This window comes from Plectropomus leopardus, chromosome 5 (assembly GCF_026936395.1).
Source record: "Plectropomus leopardus strain MGB_pleo_1.0 chromosome 5, ASM2693639v1, whole genome shotgun sequence".
NCBI lineage: Eukaryota > Metazoa > Chordata > Actinopteri > Perciformes > Serranidae > Plectropomus > Plectropomus leopardus.
The window spans coordinates 36207633-36233595 of record NC_142180.1 but is presented as its reverse complement, the minus strand read 5'-3'; the positions used below and the strand labels follow the sequence as shown (position 1 = coordinate 36233595).

The window sequence follows — 25963 nt, the reverse complement described above, 5'->3', positions numbered from 1 at the left end:
GAAGGAGTGAGTAGCACATGAGCAGTGGATTATTATCACTGCATAATGTATTTTCACCTTTGCAGGTGAAGTGAAAGTGTCATGCAATTATTCTAAATTGTTACTAAAAACAGAGCAGAAACAAAACATTAGCTGTGACGGAGAAGAAGGAGATGATTCAGGCTGGTAACACAGAAATAACATTTCTTTTTTTTGTTTTTTTCTCAAAATGGTGTCAGTATTTTACATACATATATTTATTGTTGTTATGGTGTTTACTTTTGCCTCTGACATACTGCTGTGCTGCCTTCTAGACAGTTTTGAAACACTGCATTGACTCAAGTATAAGGTTGCAGATATATAACAGTTTCAGGGTATACTGTGACATGAACATTGATGGTAATCATACTGTGCACATCTTATCCATGTATGGTATTGAAAAAGAAAGCAACCAGAAAGAGAATCACACCTTTTTCTTTGTTTATTCTCAAAAAGGATTTTTAACACATATTTTCATTAAAAAAACTGCTTTCAAGTTGCAGCTATAATAAACACATGTTCAAAAACAAGAAATTCCTCTAAAGCTCAATGTAACTGATAATAGTAATGGTTTTATACCATAAAGTGACATCATGATATTATCTCAAGATGAATATTATCTTGAAATTTTTGTAACATTGCAACTCAAGTGCTGTCCTTAGATGCAATTTGCGTTCCTTTATACTTCTACTATATATATATGTATATATATATATATATATATATATATAATAACACACCCTCCTACTGTTCTTATTGCTGTTTATGGAGTTATTTGTTGTTATGGACTTTTGATCATTTTTATTGCAGTTGTTATCATGTATTATATATCCTTTTAGCCTGTATAAATGTGAATTCAGGACATTGCTGTAAAGGAGCACAATGCTCAGTTTTCCCTGAATAAACAATGGTTGTTGATTAAGATTTTGTGGCTAATACATTTTTTTATTGTTTATGTAAGTAAACGCAACAATTTTAACTGTTATTTCTAACTTGTGGCAGTTACCAGGGGTGGGGGGGATCGATACAGCATAGTATCGTGATATTATTACGTGGCAATACAATATCAATACACCACCGCCAAGTATAGATTTTTTTTATTATATAAATGATAAATATGGCAAATAAAAAATTTAACTTTTGGCGGCCGACTAGAACGATACAATTAATAGTTTTTTTAGTCCACTGGATTCATTATGCTGCAATAAAAATGATTGAGGTGACAAACAAAGTTTTCCTTTTGGGACATCACTTGCAGCTGAAAAATTGTAATAGATCCGATTATATCACAATAAATGTTATCGCAATACTCAGTCACAAAATGTTCTCAAAAAATCTCCATAATATTGTATCGTGACTAAAATATCGTGATAATATCGTATCGTTAGGCTTCTGGTGATTCCCAACTCTACTATTTACTGCAAAGATCTGCGTACTTTGTTTACCAAATTGCTGTATACAAAAATTAATAGCTTTACAAATACTTATTGGATAACGGTCAAAATTGATTAATGAAATGAGGGAATCTTATGACATTTGTCATCAAATTCACATTTTTACTGTAAGTGTGCATTTCATTGTTCCTCCTTCTCCTTCTTTGTTCAGCCTCTGAAGCGTCTGTGTCTGAGCCAGGCCACGGGGTGTCTGTCAGAGTTAAGTTGTGGAGGGAGATTAAGCCTCTATATGTGTGTGTGTACACTGTGTGTTTATGTCTGTGTGTGTGTGTGTGTGTGTGTGTGTGTGTGTGTGTGTGTGTGTGTGTGTGTGTGTGTGTGAGTGAAGGGTTGGGGCAGCAGCTGGCCGAGGCTTTTTTTCTTTGCACCCGCCTTGGGGAGCCCCCACTCCAGCTGTGATTGATGCGCTCCTGTTGCTGACCGTGCAGAGGCCAGAGCACAGAGACCCGCTGAGGCTGATGTTTATTTGTGGTCAGAAACCGCCTCGGTCAGGGGGCCCTGGTCGTCAAACATCTTAATCCTCACAAACACAGCTCTGGGTCTGATTTTCTCCTCAGAAAGGACACATCAACTTCTCTTCTGCTGTTGACAGAAGCTCAGCGAGCTAAATCTCTGTGCATTAGTTGTTGTTTTTCACCATTATGTAAAATATATCTATAAGAAAGGCTTAGAATAGTGATACTTAACTTTAGGCCCGTAGACAAAATCTGTCCCCGGTTAGGCTGCCAGGTGGCCCCTGAACCATTTTCTAATTCACAATATATGTATATAGTAAATCACACTGGGAATTGTTTTGTACTTTTAGTATATGTAAGGTGTCAGGGTGCGTAAAACAGCATCAAAATAGAGCTTGTTTATTAAAAAAGTGCCAGTGGAGGATCCCTCACAGCCCCCCGAGAGGTCCTAGTTAAGCCCCTAATGTCCTAAAATCCTAGAAATGTCCTATTACGCCCTAAAATTCTACAAACCTCCTGACATCCGATAAAATGTCCTAAAATCCTTGAAATTCGTCAAAATCCAAGAAATGTCCTAAAATCCAAGAAATGTCCTAAAATCCAAGAAACGTGCTAAAATGCTAAGAACGTCCAAAAATAGTTGAAACGTCCAAAAGTCCTGTAAAAATCTTAAAAGTGGAAAAATGTCCTAAAATCCAAGCAATGTCCCAAAACCTGAGAAATGTCCTAAACTCCTAGACATGTCCTTAAAAACCTTGAAATGTCCTAAAATCCTAGAAACTTCCTGAGACATGAGAAATGTCCTAAAATCCTAGAACCTCCTGTCATTTTGCAAAAGTGGCCCCCAAACAAAGCATGTTGAGTATCTCTGCCTTCAAACATTACCACCATCTCTTGTTTTTATATTTTGGAAAAAAAAAAGTCTCTCCACAAAAACTCTGTAGTGAGAAACAATGTGTGTGTTGCTGTGACGCAGCCAGATATAGTAGGAGACAGTGGAGTCTAAACACTCAGGACTTATGTTTCTGTGGGAGAGTGCCAAATACACTCATGTCTCTTTGATCATGGTGGATGTTGGCTCCTCGGCTCTGAATGAAGAATGCTTTTTGTATGTGACATTCTGGAGCACTTAAAGGAAATGATCGGTCAAAGTGCAATCAACAGGCGAAGCCGGAGCTTCATACTGAACTCCCAGCGGGGCCGTAGAGGTAAACCCAGAGAGCTCCGAGCTCACTGGGGGGAGACGAGCTCTGCCGGCTCGTTTTTCCTCCGAGTCGAGTCGTGTTCAGGTAGAGGAGAGAGTCTGTACAATTATTATTGTGTTTGCAAAAAAGCTTATGAATTGTAATTATTCAGCTGATTGCACGTGGCTCATAATGCAAAATTATTTAATTGTGATCTGAGATAATGAGAAAACAGACTTTATAGTGGCTGCACAGCTCGTTGGTCTTTATGCTTATCGAAAACAAACAGTTGTAAATCTCAGATAGTGAAAACAGTCTGCAACTCCCAAAAGAAAATCAACCAATCAGACAGAAATGACTTTTTACAGATGTAGGAGCGTGCACAAGGGGGCTACTTTTTCTCTTTGTGTGTCAGTGGAAGTACACAACTAAGCACATTTACTGCACTTTACTACCATGAGGTGCTTGTACTTTCCTTTTGGTGTTTTTATTTTTTAATGTATTCAACTCTACTACACAGGGGCGTTTCTAGGACTTGACCTCTGTAGAGAGGTCCAGGGAGACCCTCCCCCAGCAATTTTAGTTTTAGGATGAATAAACGTTCTTATTACGTTCTAGATGAGTTATGAATTGTGATGTTAAAAATATTTGTAGTTGTTGCTGTGCGGCTTTAGAATAATATTTTAAGGCCAAATCGCGATACACAATATATATCTTGATAATTTAAATGTCCTTTAACTACCAAAATACAAAGTTATTGAATGAACTGCAGTTACAATAAAGTTAAATAAAGTAGCTACTGCCATATAATAAAGTTGAATACACTACTATTTTAATAACATTTATTAAAATACGGTTATAAGGAAGTTAAGTAAAGCACTGTTGTAGTAAAGTTAAAGTATTGTTAGAACTAAATAAATCGAAGCAGGATCCATGGTGCTTTTATTTTGAAAGACCCAGTTCATTGTGGGCCGGAAGTGTTGGTGTGACAATTTATATTTGATGTTCGGGATGTTATCATTTTATATATTGCATGTGAAACAAGCTACGATACCTCGATTATATTCAATATATATTGTGATTTATAACCTCTTATTAACTGCAAATTATGTCATTAATAGAAAACTTAATAAACATCAGTTTTATCTTATAAGATTACATTAACGTAATTAATTTTATTGCAACAAAATACCTAGTGTACTTTAAAAACAGCTGATTTTATTATTCTAGAAGGTTACAATAAGTTAATTTGGATTTGTAATATTATTAGTTTACATAATAATAAAAAAAATCTGATACCCGTGTATCGATTCCATATTGCCATGCAAAAATATTGCAATACATAGCTTTATTGATTTTTTTATTTTTATGCCCACTCTTTGCAGTTGGCTGAGGTGGAGCTCTTTTAGAATTTTTTATATACCACTTTTAATATTTATAAGCTCATTTTATGCATTTTATTCCTGTGATTTTAGTATGCAAAGAAACTGAAGCTGTCCTATAAATTAGTAAAACATTAAAAAAACCCATCAAAAATACTCATGTCAGGTCCAAGTTTATGAATACAAGTACAGTCCTTTTATTGATTTATGTAAATATCTGCAACATATATGACCATCTTCCAATTTCAGAGGCATTGTTATAGATTAAACTACCCATAAAGTTGTTAAAACTAACTCCTTCCTGAATATCTATATTAAAATGAACCCGATACTTTCGGTACTATTAAGGATAAATTGATTATTTCTGCACAAAATGTAATTAGACTGAGTGACTTTCAGTGAGTTTCTTCTTTTGTTGTCGTCTTTCTACTTTTACTCAAATATCTGATCTGAGCCCGTCTTGCAGGTCTGCTGTGTGGTGTGCAGAGTGTCTGTGTGTCTCCTGAGTGTTTGTTTTTATAGAGACCTGCCTTACCGCTCTCACTCCACATTACACCGCAGGTTAATGGTTGACTTTAAAATTAACGACCCCTAGAGATATACAAGCTCCAGAGGTTAAAGGCGGGATGTATAATTTCATGCCATCGTTACAGTCGGCCACAATTTTCACTCCAATCTCAAGGATTTGCAGCAGGATTTGTATTAAAGTGCAGCAGAGTGACTCCAGTTATTGTGCGTAGTTTAACCCTTTAATACTTGCTTAATACTTACTTGTCTTTCAAAAACATGGAGAGAAGAGGTGCCTAGTAGCTCAGATGGTAGAGTGGGCACCCCATGTACAGATGTCCTTGTCGCAACGGCGGCAGGTTCGAGTCTGAACTCAGTCCTTTGCTGCATGTCTTTCTCACCCTTTTACTCTGAAGTCTGTCCTATCCAATAAAGCGTAAAAAGACTAAAAATAAATGATTAAAAAAAAAATAAAAATCACGGGGAGAGGACATCGAGCAACTAAAAAAAAGGATGGACCTAAAATATACCTTATAATAAGACCTTATAATAAATAAAAAGTTTGAAGAAAATTAGCTGAAATTAACAAAAAAAGAAAAAAGTAACTAATTTAAATAAATAATCATAATAATTATAACTATAGTTGTCTTAGTATTTACCCTGGTATTTAATCTCTCTCTTCCTTTTTTGAAGCTGATTTTTTAGGTCATTCTCACTTTTTACAAATTTTTTGCAATATGCAGGACATTTCATACTTCATTGCTGTTTTTGAGAGAAGTCGCACCAATTAGCTCAGAGTTCAAAGGGTTAAATACTTGAGAAAAGCGTCTGAAAGCAGCACAAGAAAAGCGATGTTGCTGGAGGTTTCAGAGGGTTAAGGCGGATATGCATCAGCTCGCTTTTTTTGCCTTTGATTCCTGCATCGTTATCTAAATTGATGAAATCCTTTAGAAACAAGGAGGCGGCGTGATGGCTTAAAATAAATGCAAAGTGATTTCAGCAGTGTTTTATTGATTAAGATCACAGTGGGCCTCGGCGCGGCGCGCTGACAGCAGACGCTATACATCCTTCCAGGTTAAAATTAAGCCTCCTCCTTCTTGGCACGCCAGAGCGTGACAGTGACGCTCTGGCTACAGTGTCCAAAACATTCAGTGGATTACCAGGAATAATAAAACCAACAGCCAGCACTTTAAACTGGATGTGCCTATCTGATGCAAGGGGGGCGAGATTGATCTCCCATAATGCTTTGTCTTGATGAGACAATGAAAAATGGCCCTAGCTGGCGACATGTCAATATCAGGGCTGGGGATGCACCGACGGTCCTAGGTTCTTATTTAATCCGGTTTTCTTTAAGATGATAGCTCTTGTTACATTTTCACTGCCTGTCTGTCAGCTTGACATCGCAATATTCCCCCTCTCCTCACTTTCCTGCTCGGTTTCATTTATTTTAAAACGCCATTTCACACACGGCTGACTTTAACAAGGCATTATACAGCACTGAGGGAAGGTCTGGGAGATAGAATTGTGACAGATACAACATTTTTTATGGTGAAAATACAGCATATTGTAAACAGCGGAGTGTATAAATGTGGTAGAGTTCGTGGAGGGAAGCTGCTCATGTATGTATAGATGTCATTCAGTCTCCTCTCCCCGGTGGAAATGATGTCCACTGTCAGCACTCTATTCATTCAGGCTTTAAAAACAACAGCAGCGGCGATTGTTCAGGCTTTATTTATTAAAATGCAGTCATTATAATTCAGAGATCATTGATTACTGAGTATTGATTGTGTGTTATTTAGGTTAAACTTGTTATTGGAAAAAGATAAACAGGCAAATATGCAGTTTCACCACAATGCTAATTATTTGCAGGATTTTACAGGATGTGGCTGTAGTATTTCACAGTAAATAACTGTAAAATGATACTTACTGTGAAAGTAAAGCAACTACTAGCCAGTAATTTACCGTCTATCTGTATCGCTGCATCATTTTTACAGTAATTTATTTCATTTATTTTATTTCAGTTACTTTCTCATATTCCTGCAAATAACCACAGCATATTTAAACACTGTTAATTGTTTCCAGGATTTGTAACTGTAATATCACAAAATAAATTACTGTAAAACGATACAGTATCTTACTGTGAAAGTAATGCAACTTATAGCCAGTGATTTATTGAAAATTTACAAACATTTTACAGTGTATCTATATCACTGTACCATTTTTACAGCAGTTTATTGTGAGATATTACAGTTACATCCTGTAAGATCCTGGAAATAATCACATAATCTTTGTTTACTGTTAGTACTGTTTCAAGGATTTTACACTGCAACTGTAATATTTCACAATAAATTACTGTAAAATGATACAGTAACTTGTAGCAACTAGTAGCCTATAATATATTGTAAATGTACGGTTAAACGTTTTACAGTGTACACTTATCAGTGATTTTGAAATCTAGAAGGCTCAAGATCAGTTGAAGATGTTTGCCCAAAATGGCAATCATACAAAAATAAATAAATAAAGGTAGCAGCAGCCAAAGAATTAAAGTCATAAAATCTCCAGTAAAGGTAACAACAACGAAAATGAAATGTATTCTGGCGCCTTTTAAATGTTTAATAAGAGCAGATACTGACAATCCTCATGGTGTGTCAAAACAAAATATAAATACTGTATTTATTTTTTTATTGTTTCCTATCAGCAAGGCTTTCCCTCTTAGTAGCACACAGAGAATTACAGTGTCATGCCTACAATGGAGCCTTCCTCTGTGTTTTCCATCCCAGAATGGAGGTGCTCTGCAGAGCATGTAGGCTTCACTGTGTGTGTGTGTGTGTGTGTGTGTGTGTGTGTGTGTGTGTGCGTGTGCGTGTGCGCTATCTACCTGCCTCCACCACTGAACCCATTGCAATGGGAGGGAGGAATCCGTGATCTCCCATCAAGCGCTCAGGAGAGCGCAGCCACGCAAGATTGATGACACCCTCCGGAAGAAACAAAAGATCTGCCGCCTGCGAGAACTGGCTTATGAGACCTGATAGACTCGTCTCTTAATAAACATCACTGATATGTCAGCCACGGCATGTTTCACCCGCAGCTGCATCGTGGAGGGTGCAGCGAGAGCAACTACACCCCTACTGTCACTGCACTCTCACAGTAAAACGCCATGGTGGTTACATCCAGACCAGACAGGGAAAAATACTAAACCCTTAACATCAGGGTGGAGCTTTTTCCTCGGAATTTCGGGGGGAATTCTGTCATGACCTGCTGCATCATTAGGGAAATACATTTGCTGCCACTGTGTCTTACCAGGATTTTAATGCCATATATAATGTAAAAAACCCTGAATTGTACATGTGTGCTCATCCATTTGGAGTATATTTTTAGTCAGGGTGTATATTGCATAAATATATTATAAAATATTTGCTGCAAATTATTGACTTCACATTTACAATGAATAACTGGCTACTACTTGCATTGCTTACAAGTAATTTATTGTGAAATATTACAGTTATATCCGGTAAAGTCCTGAAAATAACAGAGTGGAGAGATGCCTTGTTTATTTCCAGGATTTCACATGATGTAGCTGTAATGTATCACAATTATCATGAAAATGATACAGTGATATAGATACACTGTAAAATGTTTGACTGTATATTTACAAGAAATTACTGGCTACTATTTGCATTACCTTTACAGTAAGTTACTGTATCATTTTTACAATACTTTATTGCAAAATATTACTGTTACATCCTGTAAATCCTGGAAATAATTAACAGTATGTATGTTTTTTGCTTCAGCTACCTTACCTTGATTTTATTATTATTATTTTTTTTTAATTTATTTTTTATGGTTACCAGTTCGGGCAACCATCTTTTACTGATCTCGATACTTATTGAGCTTGAAAACCATAATAATTGACAGTGTTTATGTCATGAGCTCTTTGCTAATCTCTTTTTTTCTGCATAATTGATGTCCGCTGGCTACACTGGATCTCCTAAAATGTTGGCCATTGCCCCCAGAGGCTTATCGCCTTTAGAGGGACTTGTATATTTTTGTTGTTGTGTTGTGCTGACCTGAGCAGAATGAGTTTCCCATGAGGACGATACAGGACATCTAAACTAATTTAACCATTGCATGCATGCATCATAAAAGATGGTTTTTAAATTGCCAAACTCTGTAGTAAATATACTGGCACACACCACCGGGTGTTCCTTATCAAGAATTGAAAAAAGGAGAATGCTAATAAGCTTTAAAAAACATTTATAACCCTCGGAGTATTACCCATTAAACGCAACTTCCATTTAGTTGCTGTTGTTGAGATTTTGACTATATAACATGATTGTCATTAGCAGATGTTTGCAAATTAAAATGCTCCTCAGAAAATGGAAATTTTAATCTATTATTTCCATTTCAGGTGTGCCAACTCCACCAGCTGATGAAGACCATGTGACACGATGGAAAGCACCACAACTGCCACTAAATGGACCTTGAGGTGAGATTTTTTCACCAACTATTTGCTCATTTAAAGGTCCAGTGTGTAGGATTTAGGAACGTCTGTTTGCAGAAATGCAACATAATGTTCATAACTGTGTTTTCAGTAGTTTATATCACCTGAAACTAAGAAGTGTTGTTGATTTTTTTGACATTTTTTTTATTTATGTACAGAGCGTGCCCTCTTCAATAAAGTTCGCCATGTTTCAACACTGGCTCTCAGAAGGGTCATTTTCACATTGGCCACCGTAGTTCTAGCACACGCTTGGAGGAAGTTTTGCTCTGCAGCTTCTCCACTAGATGCCACTAAATCCTACATACTGGACCTTTAACTAACCAACTTAAATGAGATTTTGTTAACTGAAGCCATTTTCAAGTAAAATTAAACGGCTCCGGGTCTGAGTCGTTTTTTTTTTGTTTGTTTGTTTTTTTTTTAAACTTAACAGGACAGTGCTCTCCACCTTCTAAAAACAAAAAGACAAATAATAATAATAATAATAATAATAATAATAATAATAATGATGATAATAATAGTAATAATAATAATAAAAATGACAATAATTATAATAGAAAGAAAATAAAGGGAAAAAACATCTTTTAAAGTAATTTCAAATAACTACATTATAAATGGGCTTAGAAATTAGAAATAAGTTTTGTATTTTAAGAACTAACAGCTCTTACACAGAAATTGCCAGATGAAAACCAAAAGCAAAGAACCTAATGTATATATTAACAAATATAAAATATTTAGAAAATATATATGACAGATATTATTCTATGAATATTACCCCAGTCAGAATTGGTAATTGTTTAATTACAAGTAAATCGAAGTTAATCCAACGCAGGTAAGTACCTATTGAAATGTTTTTATGGTATGGCCTTGCCGTGGGTGTGTCTCGCCTGTAATATGAAATTGATATACTTGGCGGTGGAGACTTGGATAAAAAGTGCCCTCTGCACCAGCTAAAACCAAATGAAAGTAGATAACGGCATCGACTGGGAGCCTTTTGCAGTGTCATAACTTGTATGTAAATCTCCGTGGCCGGGATCGTAGACCTTCATTAAGTGCGCTTTAGTAGATTTATGAAGTGATCTGTGCAGAAGTCGTTTGTAGACGCTGTTCGCTTTAGACCTGGACATGATGAATATACTCCACTTGGCTCAGGCTGGACTGCTGAATCTGAAATTGGTGCTGTCCAGAGAACGCTGCTTGTTCCCGGAGCTGGATGGAGCACTCCTGTTTATGCTCCGACTCCACTCCACCGTGTTGACCTTTAACAAAATATGCCACTACTCCTGCAAAGGGCATTCATTCCTTTAAGTATTTTTTGCCATTATGATTCTTTTACAGTCTCTGCTGCTACAACGTGGTTACCTTTGTCAAGAATATTAACTGTGTAACATTAAGCGTCTCTCTGTGCTGCGGCTCTTTCACATAGAAAAGGTTAGCATGTCCGGCCCCGATTCCTCGTCTCTCTGCCAATGAATTGAAGGGATCATTTCATACTAATTGCTTTTTCAGGATGATAATCCGAGCCATAAAGTGCAAAGAGGCGTTGCTTGTCTACGGGGAAATACGCCCAAATGAAATAAACACCAGTTCACTTTTGATTTGAATCTGCTCTGCCTCAGAATAGAAAACACGCCGGCGTCTGGACAGAAAGAAGGCGAGGAAGTTTGAATCAATATTTCCTATTAGAGACGCTGATGCTTAAACCAACAATGACCCGCGCTGAATGAGGTCCAGAGCATTGTGTGTTCAGGTGTGAGGAGTAATTGCATTCTGTATTGAAAAGGCTCCTCTGATTAAACCGAAGAATAAAAGGAAAATGCAATCAAAGAGACGGTTGCTTGGGACAAAGAGTTACCTTCAAAGTTTGTCATCAAAGTTATTTTGATTAATGTGGGACTCACTTCCTCAGAATGGAGCTATTGAGGCGAACATACCGGAACATGTTATTTTTGTGACTTTTTCTATGTTCAACTATTCACTTTTCCAAGTTTTTTTTCTTAAAGTAGATTTTGCACAACATGCGTGCATGTGTGTTTATAGCTGCCAGGTGGTGTATTGTGTTAATAGACGGATAAAAATCAGCGAGGAAATGGCCCTCCCAGCGCTGACCCTTCCATCACCCCGGCTCTATCTGTCAAGTTGTCCTCCCTCTGACTTTTCACCCTCTGATCCCCATCTCCTGCTTTGGAGTAAGAGAAAACAGACCAGCACTCCCAGAGCACATTGCAAGCCAGTTTAAGAATGCTGCAGAAATGCCTTGAAACAGACGCCCAACCTGCCCGAGGAAACACAAAAATATGTTTATTCTCAAGCTGATAAAAGAAAATGTGAATTAAGATGATTGGTGCATTATCAGATTTATTTTTCCTTTAAAAAAAATTGCCCTTGCTTTTTGTGAAAGGTAATATACACTATTTCAATACTGTGGCAACTGTCTGACATTTAAGTGGTGTGCCACAGTGTGAAAAGTGCCATAGCCTTGTAAAGCCTGCAAAAGTTAATTAAAGCCATTTTCAACATTAAAAAACAAGCCCACATAGCACTGGTTAACATAAGCAATCTGAATATCCCCTTGGATAGTTTGGATTTTTTTTTTAAAGTGAAGTATTGGGTACAACCAAAGTCAGTATATTACATTCATTAATTGTTGCTCGACACGTTTGGAAAAGCAGACTGGAGTACCGTCAAAGAAGCTCAGTTATAAATCGTGATTTTGATTTTAGGTATGAGGCTCGGACCTTTGCTGGGAGGATATTTTAGTAACTTATGCCTGTTCTACAGTATATTTGTCATGTTTGTCATGTCTGCCGTGATGTCATCTTCAACGCTACACACAGACTCGCACTTGCTGGATACACGCGTCGGCCAGCAAGGTGAGGAATGTTTGGACCTCCGTGAGCGACCACGGCGTGATCTTACTGGTAGTCATTTTGGGAAAGAAAAGAAAAATGATGCAAAACTGCGGCCGCTACAATAGTTTGGCTGTTTAGAAATGGCGGGCATGGGTTTGCGCTGTCCAGGGTATTACAGGCATGCTGCGCATTCATGACGCAATGAAGCATTGACGATTCTCTCTGACTAATTAGTGGTCTGCAGTGTTTCCACGTCACCTTTTAGTACCCCAATAGTACCTCAATAGAACCTCAGGAGAGCAGGTACCAAAAAAAGGTGGTACCAGGTACTTTTTCCTAATGGAAAACCAAAAAAGGCGAGTAGGAGAGAATAGAGCTGGTGCCATTTAGTAGAAACATGCCTTTAGTTTTGTATTTTTCCCACTTTCACAGAGCAGATTTCACAACATTGTCTCTATTTAAGAGGTCCAGATGTTGTGATGGCGACTAACCAGACTGACAAAATAAACAGAGGAGCCAAAAATTCCTTCCCGCTGGAGAGCACTAATGAAGGTGGCACTGCACAGCAGAAAAATATATAAAAGTAATTGAACTTTAAATGAACTGCAGTGCTGGAATTAGACTTGCACAGCTTACAGTATGCAGTTGTTATTCATACATTGCATAATGTGCAGGTACAATCTGATCCGATCTCGGCTGTATATTTTTAGTAATCTGCTCCCGTGTCCTCAGCTCCTTGGCTATCTCTGTATCGGTTGCTGATAAAATTTGCTGTGATAAAATGCTGCTGCAGGAGAAAAGTAAGAATTGGTGCGGCGCTGATTGCTTTCCCGGGCCTGCGTGTCAGATAGTGGTCAGCAAGAAACTCTTTAGTGTGCTTCATCCCGTCTCCGCCTGCCCGCTGCCGTCCGTCTATCCGTCTGCAGCTTCTCATTCTGTTCATTCTGTTGGGCCGGCGGAGCAGAGAGGAGAGCAGCAGGACTGAATGGATGTCTTGCAGGCTGAAGGAGACCACGCTTTTTAAACCCCCATCTGATAGGACAGGCACAAAGGAGCCAATCACGGTTCTGCTGAAGTCGGTATATTGGAGACACACATATTACAGGGTTACCGGGTGAAAGAAAGTAAAGGTGAGGAACACAGGAATTAGAGAGGCCACTTTGTAACCTTTTCTGATGATTTTGCCTCCTGCAGCTCCTGTAAACTGCAGTCAAAATTTGATTCTTTTCTTTCCTCTCAGCTGGCAGCGACAATGAAAAACAAGTCACGATGTCTTTGCAAGTACTGACATCTTTACTAACGGTCTCACAGCTTCTTTTTGCAAAATTATTAGTTTATGACTGACCTTGTTCCATGTTACACACATCTCTAGTAGGCTTGGGTAATTTTTCATACCTTCATACCTCGCTGAAATTTCACCAGCTTACGGTATCTGACAGGTGCAAGTTTGCGGAGCTACCCCCTCCCTGACGCTTAGTTTGCTCCTTACTTTCAGCTTTTCATATTAATAAATACATAATTGAAACACACAAAATGTTAAGAAAAGTAATATTCTCGCACTTATTTTCCATATTAAACAGAGAAATACAACTGAACACGTTTTGAATTCAACTTTCTCTCAAAGTATACCTGGTTTTGAGTTATAGCGTGATATAAAAATTGATCACATCCCGTGTTTACTTGCTTATCTACAAAAAAATGCAACTGGATGGAGAATCTCACATTTAATCTAGCTATTTTCAAAAAAGAGATTTTTTAAAACTACTTTCATTTGTTTGTTCAACCAAAAATAACCCTTTCGTTTTCATTCATAATAATTTTGGAATACTGTGATACTGCAAAACAGTGACATTTTTTTAGACTGTTCCCTGAATGTCTCATGCCATTGCAACCCCTTTAGAAACCCACAAAATGTTGATATTATCACACCAATTTTCCTTATTAAACAATTAATTTATTTGATAAATTCAAACTGTACACCTTTTGAATTCAACTTTCTCTTGGTTACAGAAGACCAACGAGGCTTAAACGCCTCTTTAACTCATCATAAAACACACTTCATTCAACTCGGCAGAAACAAAATAAATCTTACCCAAACCTTCTTGGTTACTCTTGCTAGAAATCTGGTTAGTAAGTCCACTATTCCAACAATCAACAGCTCAGGTTTGGTCAAAATAAATCCTTAATTCATCAACTTAGATGTGAAACAGTACGTGCTGTTGCTGACCGCCAGCTGTTTACAGTCCTGTAACTTCTCCCTCCACCACCAGGTGTCACGGTGTCTTTCAGCTCCCTGTTCCACCGGTACAGACCAGGGACTGAGCTCTGGTGGTGCATGCTGTGCACCACATACAAAGAGCTTAATAGTAAGATGAGCGTCTGTATTTATGACTGTATTGAAAAACATAGTTAACCGTTTGAAACCTGGGTGAAGTCACTTTTCATGTGCTGCTTTCAGATGCCTTTAACAAGTATTTAAGCCTTTGACCCCAAAGCACATCGGTGCCGTTTCATTTAAAAACATGGCGCAAAGAAGGCAATGAGCAACTTGGTGAAAAATGTACGAATTGCGAGAAATTAGTACATTTTAAAAATAGTTCAAAAAAAGCTAGGGAAAACTACAGGGAAAAATATTAAAAAAGCAAGGAGAAAAACCAACATTATTAGCATATTTTTTGCTAAAATTATCATTATTACATTTTTTAATTTAACAGAATTAATATAATTTTAAGCACTTTTTCCAGGGGATTTCCTTGTTTTGTTTTTTGTTTAATAATTAATTTTATTAATTATTTATTGTACTTTTTACTGATGACTTGCAAATTTTTGGAAATTTCTTCTTTTGTTGGGCATTGCCTTCTTCCCATGTTTCCAAAGAAATCAAGCCAGTTTGGGTGGTTTAAAAGGGTTAAATAAAACCATAACTATCAGCATGGCTTGTAAGTGAGACAATGGTATAATTATTAGTAGTACTGTGTGCAGTGTAGAAGCGGTGGTGCTATCATTTAATTTTTGTTATATCTTTATAACATTTTTGGATTATTATAGCTCAAAAATACATCTGAATTTCCAGCACACTGTCGTGACTGAACACTTCAACAGACAGTTGGCTGGCGCTCGCTCCCCGCCGCATCCGCGCTGCCTCTGAGAGAGAAATATTAGGCCGAAACATCTCAGGCGTGATGTGCCTATTAGATTATTCCAGAGACCAAACAACAGAGCAGGGAGAGGAGGCAGCGGAGAGGGTGGCAGACTGGGAGCAAAGCCTCTCTGAGCGCTGGCAATCAGGTGGTATTAGGCTCTACCAGTTAGAAGCATCAGTGAGGCAGACACGGCTCGGTGTGAGCCGTACATGTGTACATACTCTCAGCCATCATCCCAGACACAATAATGGAAAACCAGATACCTTATCAAGCTCAACTGTCAGGCTTGAGGCCGAGCCGTGGAGATTAAGTGTGGGATATGTGTGACGGTGCGATGCATGTGGTCGGGAATCGGGGGCGGGAGGAAGTGAATGTGAATGTGAGTGAGAGGATGGAGGGGTTAGTTGCAACTTCCTGGATGCAGAAGAGTCCCAACTGTATTATGTCTGCTTTGTTAGGGAGACAGTGCAGCGTGGTTTTGTTCTCTTTATCCTACTGGGAGATCCTTAGAGTGTTTCTTGATTGACGCTGGTGATCCACCCACCCCGGGTTGCTAATGAGAAAAGCCCCGAGGACACAGAAATTCAGCAGACATTACTCCCTGACCTTTGTGAGGTTTTGCAGGGGACGCCGCGGCAAGGCGTTCATGCAGCCACGGCGTCGTACGCGTGTCAGGCTCCTCGGGGCTCCGCTCGGGGACGGGGAGTAACACTAGGGAGCCTCGTTATGTGCGCAACATCAAAACGAATCAGGCTCCGTCCGCCACCCCTCATCTCAGGCCCCCACTGCGGGCTGCAGGGTGAGTGTGTGGAGGTAATGAGACCGTGGCGCGCCTCGGCCCCCACCGCCACCTTCCACTGCGAGACACTAACAACTACTGGTGCCCCGGGGATGTCCGTGAGATAGGCAGCGAGAAAAAGAAAGAGTGAAATGGGGGAAAAAAAGAGTGTGAGAAAGAAAGAGAGAGACCAGGCAGTCCACCTAACCAGCTGAAGTGGAAGTTATCCTTATGAAGTGTGTGTGTGTGTGTGTGTGTGTGTGTGTGTGTGTGTGTGTGTGTGTGTGTGTGTTAGTGTGTCTGTGTGTGTGTGTGTGCGTGACTCATGCGCTGCCAGGGGTTTTCAGAGGTCTTGAAGGAGCTGTGCCAAGTTGTGTGGAAGTTTCTCTTGTTGCCAACAGGCGCTGAGCAGTCGAGCCTCCTCCCTGCAGTCACACAGAAAGCATTTTTGAATCTTTGTTAATGATTTATTCACGTGCACATATAAGCATCGACTACACCAGAGATACTCAACATACAGCCTGCAGGCCAGTCATGGCCCCCTTCAGGTGCTGGGTCGCCCCTCAACCATTTTCTAATTAACAATAAAGATTAAGTGATTCACACTGGGAATTGTTTTTAGTATACATAAGGTGTCATAAACAGCATCAAAATAGAGCTTGTTTATCAAAAAAGTGCCAGTGTAGGAGTTGATCCTATCTAAGCCCATAATGTCCTAAAATACCTAAAATCCTACAACCCTCCTAATCCTAGAAATGTCTTAAAACCCGTGAAATGTCCTCAAATCCTAGAAACACCCTAAAGTCCTAAAAATGTCCTAAAATCATAGAAATGCCATCAAATCCTAGAAATGTCCTAATATACTAGAAATGTCATAAAATAATAGCAAAGTCCTAGATATGTCCTAAAACCCTAGAAATGTGTTAAAATCGTAGAAATGTTGTAAAGTCCTACAAACACGCTATTATCATAGAAATGTCCTAAAATTCTAGAAACACGTGTGGGGCTGTTGTAACTGGCCTCTGGCTTCCTGACATTTTGCAAAGTGGCCTCCAATCAAAACAAGTTGAGTATCCCAGGACTCCAGTGTATTTTTGGTATATGTTATATATTGCACGTATTTCTTAAGTGTCATCTGTCTTTATAAACTGGTCCAGAGAACTGGAAATTTCAGATTACAGATGTCCCAAAAACGCCTGCATTTGCACAAAGAAAAGAGGTTTTAGATGTTGGATTCAGAAACATAATCAGCACACACATCTATAAAAACCCTCAAGCCCAAAGCCTGCCTCTCTCCCAAACAGATAATGCATGTTTGTGCCAGTAGCAGGCTTGATTACTTCAAGGCTCCTCTCTCTGGTCTACCCAAAAAGCCTCGGCTAACCTGCAGATCAGCCAAAATGCAGCAGCTTGTTTGCCAACCAGAAACAGAGACACACACTGTTTTACTCCTCTAAGAGATATTCCTCAATGGTTTCTTGAAGGTTTTTATAATAAAAGTTATTATTCTGTTTTTGTTTTTCTGGTTGTTGGTGGATTTTAGCCAATGCGTGTTTTAGAAATGTTCCCTTTTGTTCATCTGTGCAGGCTGAAGACCTGTCGACAGGAACGACGTGTCATCGCAGAGGCTGCGCCCTCCTGTGGGGGAAAGATGTACTTTCAGGTAAGGAGACAAACAACAACAAAAAAATGCTTTAATTAGCTCTCAGATTTTACGCCCATAAAACTGCTAACACATCGCCACGTGGTAACCACCCTGACCACCGTCTACCTGCAAGGCAGTTCCCATAAAACGACATTTAGGATCTTTTTTTTTATCTCGTGAAAAGGGGTGTGGCCTGGACGTTTTGCAAAGTAATCTTTATGCCAGTCTGGTCTATGGAGGATCGGGGTTTAAGTTCTCTGAATCGCACCTATTTATATGGAAGTTACCATGATTACAGGTTTTGAGTTTGTTGATGGTGTTGTTGACATTTAGATTGAAATTACACCTCAGAATACACATTTTTTCTTAAGCTGCCCGATAAAATGAGTCTTTTCTATGGGAATCTTCTCTATTGCTGCCTGCCATCCCACATGAAGTGAAGGCAGCGCTGGCATTCACATAATTAAAAGGATGTTTCGACACAGTGACAAAAAAACATATTTTGTCACTGCAGCAAGCAGAGAGTTATACTTGAGATTTGTACTTAAATTGAGAGATATCCTGAATTAACCCCAAAACAATTATGGAGAGCAGACTTTTATTTTTGGTGCTCAAAGTACTAAAAAAATTAAATGCAACATGCCTTTTCCTAAAACAGTGTTTCAGTTAATAAAACAAAGACCTCCGTGTCAACACAGATACTTTCTACCGAAAAAAATCAAATTGTTCTTATGAAAAGAAGTATGACAGTCAGATTTACTGTAGTTAACTTCTGTCTATGAAGGTCATAAAGTTGGATTTATTGTCTTGTTCTCTCACTTATTGTTCCTCTTTTGAAAAAGCAAAAGCCAATCTCTCGGTGGTGACTAAGTCTTGGTGCAACTGGTGCTTTTGTTTATGTCATAATTAGTGGGCCGGCGTCTGAGAGGCACTGAAAGCCATCTTTTGAAATATCTTCCCACACATGGTATTTCATGTGTTTTCCTCGGGTACGCCTCTGCTCGTCTGACGAGTCATTAGAAATATTTACAGTCGGATGCAAAGGCATTTATAGAGGCTGTGGTATTACAGAGTATTCATTACAGTCAAATGATTCTCTGCATGCATCAGACATCATGTTATCTTGTGACTATTGTGAAGTTATAGAGTAGTACTTATATTTCAATTTATATCCATTATAATACAAACAGATTATGGTCATTCTTCTATCTCTAATACTAGATACACTGTAAAATTATTCATCTAAACTTCTGTTAACTCAATTGCCAATTTTTATGTTTACTTAAAATTTTGTTAGATTGACTTAATTTAGTGGTGTTGTTGCATCTTAACAATGACAAGTGTAATTAAATTATTGTTTTTTAAGTTTGAGCAACTTCAGTAAACCGAGTTTACTGTGCTATAAATCTGTATTTTGCTGGCTGCGAATTAGTCAGTCATAGTTGTATTTCCTTAAACATGTTAAGAAAACAGAACTCGCAGATCTCCAAACGTCACCATATGCAGAATCCTCTTTGTGATGATCAACTTCAGTCAGGCTCATTGTTGCAACAACTCTTAAGTTGCAACAACTTAAAAAATTAAGTAAACACAAAAATTTAATTAAATATTACACTATGATATAAAGGTCAAGGTCAAGAAATCTTTATTGTCCTCAAAGGGGCAAATTCTTGTTCAGCCAGCAGAGGTACACTAAGTGCTTACAGTGAATACAATAAAAAAAATACAGTTAAAATGGAAGCAGTGAGGACTCACTGCAGAGTGGACTGGGCCTTCCTGAAAGACCTCACCTGATAAAGGTGAGGAAAATCGTTTAGTGGCACTCCAGCAATCTCACTGCACACCTTATCGATTTCCTGCAGTCGGTTCCAGTTTCTAAGTAAACAAAAAATAAGATTCACTGTTATATTTACTTTCCTTTTTTCAAGGCAATCTGTTTTTTAGGATTATTTCAAGCAAACTCAACTTGTCAGATTTGAGAGTGTACAGATTTTAACTGATCCAAACTGCATGTCAGTTTGCTGCTATCTATATGCTATAGCATCCAATCAGGCATTTAGAAAAAATAGATCCCTGACTTTTCACTGCAGTATCACCAGAGAATATTAAACACCAGCCGCAACAACGTCATGACAGCAGGTACTGTTTTCACCCTGTAAGTCTGCGCATGTGTTTGAGAACCCCCTGGTGTCCTGTATTGCATGAGACATACACGGATGATGTCAGGTGCAGGTTTTTAAACGTGGCTGGGTTAACTCGTGTTGCTCTGGGTCCAGTCACTCGTTTTGAACCTGGTAGATTTTGGCTGTACTCTAATTTCAGCACAAATTAAACTGGTGAACAGGAGGAAGTGTCTCCGGCAGCATGTGGCACAGCAGCTCAAGCTGTTCGCAGCTGAACAGGCGCAGCTGAGGAGCAGTCTCCCCGGGTCTCTGGGGGCTCCTGCAGCAGTCTGTCTGTCCTTACCTATTTCACTTCGTCTCTGCTCTCTTTGGGGACTTCTCCCTGTTAGTGTGGTGTTTGCTGTAAGAGACGCGTCTGCCTTTCCATCTGTGCCCAGTTTGAGAGTGAGCTAAACTGCAGTCAATGTCACACAAGAAGTTGCTGAATTATTAAGAGTTCCAGATTTGCTGTGCACTGCACATCTTTGATCCATCTGTTGGAGGAGCACTCATATATGGCAAACTGTACCTGCTGCATTCGCCGGCAATCTGTCGCCGATCAAAATTTGATGCTTCGTACATTTGTTGTCACCATAAAGAAGTTTGGCTCTCGTTATTGTTTGACTCCCAGATCGCTTCGCTCCCGTTCTCAGTGTTTCATTGTAGCATCGAAAGGTAAAATCCGATTTAACTCCGAATATTTTAAAGTAAGTGAGCTGAAAGACCATTATGCCACCTTGGCCGGCACTTATTAAAAAAAATTCTGAAACAAGGAGAACGAGATAATAAGACGGAGAGAGACAGAGGGAGAGAGAGAAGTGTAAAAATAGCAGCCCCCTAACACCTTCCTAATCATCTGGCCCATTTCCTCAAGGTGATATAGAATAAAGGTTAGTGCTGTATATCCTCACTGAGAGCAAAGGACACTGTATCACCTCAGGTTTAATCATCGCAGCTTTAATCAACAGGTTTTTATTAAGTGAACAGCCTCTGTGGCACAAGAGCTGCAGCCTCATGTCATCTTCTGAACACTATCTATTGTATAGGTACAGAACAGTATTAATTATAATAATAATTATTCTAATTATAGATTTAAATTATTTCACAAAAAAATTAACATATATATATATATATATATATATATATATATATATACATATATATATATATTTAATTTTCAGCACCTTTTAGGGTCATTTCTTGTTTTGTTTTGTTTTTTTAACCTTTCCTTTTTTGTGCTTATTTTCAGGTAATTGTCTTCTAACTTTTTTTTTTTTTAGTATTATTTATGCTAGTTCTTGGGCAATGTCTTATTAAGTTGCTCATTGCCGTCCCCCATGTTTTTGCAAGAAATAAACCAATTTGTTCAGGTTTCAAATGTCCCACAAGTTGCAAGAAATTAGTAATTAAATCAAAGATAACAAGAAAAAGACCTGTATACAGAATATAGTCTAGTATAGTAAAATGTTTCTTAAAACAAAACCCAAGAAAAAGCAAATGGAATAAAACAAGAAGTATTTCGCTGCTGGAAAGATGGTTTTGTCATAACAATCGTTTGTCTCTGCAGTAGAACAATGCAGATTCTTTTGAAATTGGTGTGACATGACCAGAGAAAATTCAGAAGAAGGACTGCAGCATCTGCTTTTGCTCAAGGGGTGGAAAACCTACAACTACCAGAATGCACTGCGCCACAGCAGACCAATAATGTGCAGTGGTAAAGGGGCTTCAGTCTTGCACTGTGACCACCTCTCTAAAGTTTGTTGGTTGTACAAAAAAAGTAGCCACTTCCTCACTGGAAAAAATGCCAGTAAAACATAATTTAAATATACAGTAATAGTTTAAAGAAATTAATAATATTCAAATTATTTGCTCGGAGGCGGATTTGTCCCAAAACGCAGTGACTAAAACAATAACTATGGCCAAAGTGTACATATTATATCCAGCCAGTGTCCAGTCCTACATGTCTAAAATTAATTAGCCATTATCACACACTTCAGTTTCACAGTTTTCCCGCCCTTTTCTGCTCTTTAGTGTGTATTTGTACACATTAAGAGGAGATGAACTTCCACTCATGTGATTGGCTCTTTTGGGCTTCGAATTGACAGCACTGTAATCCTGGAAAACCCCTGAATAAATTAGACTCATAATATTTGTTATCAAGGAAAAATGTAGTGATAATAATAATTGCTGTGGCCGTGTTGATGCTGGTAGAGTTCTGGTGTTGAGCTGCAGCGTGTTGTGGTCGGAGCCTCCCAGTACGCAGCCTCTTCTCTGTGTTCTGTGGCAGACTTTGTACTTGACATTTCCATGATTCATGCCTGGTGTGATGGCTGGCCTGGAGGCTCACAGAACCTTTTCGGAGACAGAACCAGGCTGCATTCGTGTGCATGGCCAGAGAGCTTCATCAAACCACAGCGGACTGCGTGCATGCACATGTGACCGCGACTCTGGTTAGAAATCTGGATTTTGCTGCCTTTTGATGTCATAAAAAAACAATTTTGTAGGATCTGTTTTAATCCTTTTTGTAAACCGTATCTACTCAAACCTTTGAAACCTGGATTGATATGAGTTTTCTTGTGCTCTGTTGCCATGCCTTTTACAAGCTGGTTAACAACCGGTCTGATTTCTGTCAAAAACATGGGAGAAAGGCAGTAAGCAGCTCAGTAAGAAATGTTCCACATATTGCCGGAAATTTGAAAAAGGTGACGAGAAAAAAAACCCCATTTGTTTAAAGGTGGAAAAAATTAGGAAAAAATGTGCAGAAAGCTATATTCATTTTCACATCTAAAATGATTATACAGAAAAAAATACACACATATATGTTAATTTTTAGCACTTTTTTGGGGGTCATTTCTTGTTTTTATTTATTTTTATTTTTTTAACCTTTCTTTAAAAATTTTTTTTTGGTTAAATGTCTTGTAACTTTTTTTTTTTTTTTTTTTACAAATTTCTGGCTAATTTTTGGGCCATGTCTTGTTAAGTTGCTCATTGCCCTCTCCCTTTGTTATTGCAAGTCAAATCAGTTTGCTCAGGTTTCAAATGTCCCACTTATTGCAAGAAGTTAGTAAAAGATGACCAAAACAAAAAGACCTGTAAAAAATTTTAAAGGGGGAAAAAAAGGAAAAATGTCCAGAAATTATATGCATAATTCTTATAATTAGATAAATAAAATGATGCCGCAGTAAATAATTTAAGTACAATAAGTTTGGTTTTTTTTTTCAATTTTCAGCACTTTTTGGGTCATTTCTTGTTCTTCTTTTTATATCATTCATTATTATCTAATTTGTTGGCCATGTCTTGTTAAGCTGCTCATTGCCTTCTCTCTTTGCGATAAATCAAACCAGTTTGCTCAGGTTTCAAAGGGTTGATTTCGAGCTTTATTTTGGGGGGATGTCGCTGTTCTAGTTGCACTTAGAGTTGAACTTTTTTCTTTCTCTTTACAGAACTTGTGTTCTGAGTGCTGCTCACTACTTTTGAGAAACCCACACAGCGTATGCTCTCTTTTCATGTTTTAGAGAAATCATGAAGTCAGCTCTGCATGCATATGTTTCAGTGCTTTGGGGAAATGATAGTGGCTATGAATAACAAATAGATGTGAGTCAGTGCAGTTGAAAAGCCTCGGCTTTGTTGCCGTTATTAAAGCAGTGGTAGCTGGAGAAATGGATCCAAAGTACGCTGTTGATCTTTCTGCGAGCAGATATCAAAGCCTGGACAGCAAAGGAGTGGTAAGTACTGGGGGACAGGGGGGATCCCTGGAGCAAACCGAGGGTAAAGATGAAGGGATACGGAGGAGATGAAAGAGGGAGAAGAGAGAGGGAGGCAGTGAGAAAACAGGGGATGAGCGGGAGAGAGAGCCTGTGTGCCTTTGTGTGTGTCTGTGTACCAGTGTCTGCTGGAGGAAGGACTTCAAAGACCCCGCAGAGCAAAGGCTGCTTCGCTTTTTCACTTTTTTTTCTCCACCAAAGCTCCTCTCGCGTTGGATCCCCCCCTCCTTCCCTCTCTGGTTATTCATCTGTCTCTCCTCAAAGGCAGCCAGGCCTATTGGATTCTGTAGGGCACCACTGACATGAATATTTCTGCTGCATCAGAGACATTTGCTGTCGTTGCCTCACAGAGCTTCAGCCGTAATTGAGCGCATGATCCCACAAAGTTTATTGACTGCAATATTGGCTGCATTACAGACTGCAGTGCTGATGTCTGGTGGAGCTGGTAAAAGTGGAGCCGCTGTGCTAAAAATGCTCTTTTTAATATTGGAAGTGTTTTATTTTCTAGACTGTCAGTTTTGCAAGAAATATTCTCTGTAAAAGAGGCAGAAACACAGGCTGTGCGAATGGAGTTTATTAGAGAGAAGGTTGTAGTGAAGGAAATAAAGTTTCATTAAATATCCGCTTTTAAACAACTAAAAATGGATTATTAGAACCCTCACGGACTGTTTCGTGCATTTTCATTCTTCATTTTATTGATAAATTTGGCTGTGTTCATGCATATAGCAAACATTTTGTCAAGATTGTTTATTTTTGTTTAAGTGAGTTGACGCACAGAGCTGACGGTTGACTGTCAGTCAATAGGTGGGTGTTCATTCAAAATACACAAATTGAAATTGCAAATAGAAAATACGCCAAATGGAAACACGTCAGTTTTGAAGAAAAACTGAGTTTATTACAAAAAGGTTTTTACGCCTGGATGAGGTGGTATTTCAGTATTCAAAAAAGCCAGATTTTGCAAAACTGCAATGGAAACACTTTTTTGTCTTTTCTAGGTCACATGATGCTATGAGGTCACATGATGCTATGAGGTCACATGATGCTATGTCTGTGCTTGTCAGTAGGAACTGGCTCCTTCATGATGCAGCAGGAGCTACAAGAGCTGTTATTGCATCACATAACTCTGAGAAAGTTGAGTGGATCATCCGGAAGTTTTGAATCCATAATTCCTTTGTGAAATCTTGGACTATCAGCTCCCAGAAATCCCTCATATGTGGCCCCTCCCACATATAAGGGACTTGTGTTTACATCATCACTCACATAACGCGCTTACGTCACCTTTGTTTGGAAAATAATGATAGCGAGTGCGGTGGCTGCAATACAAATAAACCTGCTAATGTTTTGAACATCCATCGCCTTGGTTACTGGAATGAGAAGAAGTCGCATAACATCGCTCAGTGGAAAAGCAGTCATCTCTCAATTGTATTTTATTGACATTTTGGAAATATTGCTTAAGTTTGGTGCAAATCTGTACTGGAAACCCGCCCAGTGATCCCATAGAAAAGACAATCCTGGCTCAAACATTGGAAATCCTTAAATTCTTATACATTTGATAAAGGAATTTTCTGTTGTATTAAATTCCAACCAAACAAAGTTCACTGGGAGTCCTCTACAGAGTATTGCACTTGTGTGTTCATACAGTACATGATGCAAACACAGCGGCTGGAGCAGGTGACAGCGCAGCCTCAACAACAGGACACAACGCCTTTAAAGTTTTTCAGGGCTCGCAGTCTCGCTCTGGGTGTTGACGTGCCTCTTTCCCAGTGTGTCAGTCTTCAACGATGTGACTGATTTACTTTCCCCAGTCATGGAGAGAGTCTTTCAGATGCCATAATGCTGATCATGTTGCTCTTTGAAGAAGAAGCAGCTTCCCCGGAGGTACAGATGGCTACGCGCCTCCTTAGATTGTGTTCGGGGAGATGAGGGGCGACGGGGTGGAGTGTGTTGTCGTCGTAGTCGTGGTACCCATAGAAAGGGGGGGGGGGGGTACTTTTTGGGGAATTTGAGGAAATCAAAGCTTTGTTTGTGCTTAAAGGCATAGGTGAGTGGGTACAACTGGTGCCTGCTGCTGTCATAGGCTGTCAGGGCTCTGATGGAGCTCATGGTTGTCTAATTTTGACT

The 25963-nt window shown here is 38.8% G+C and overlaps 1 protein-coding gene across 4 annotated transcripts in view; it reads left to right on the top strand.

The window, feature by feature from the left end:
• The window catches only part of LOC121941021 (pre-B-cell leukemia transcription factor 1-like), a 195548-nt gene that overhangs the window by 16491 nt on the left and 153094 nt on the right, over nt 1–25963 (top strand). For 3 of the 4 annotated variants that reach the window (XM_088078127.1, XM_088078128.1, XM_088078126.1), the window contains 2 exons: nt 9409–9486; nt 17859–17934. The gene's annotated coding sequence lies outside the window, so the exon portion shown is untranslated. Of the gene's footprint in view, nt 1–9408; nt 9487–17858; nt 17935–23743; nt 23804–25963 lie in introns of those variants that run through there. The other variant, XM_042483717.2, reaches the window with a different exon arrangement.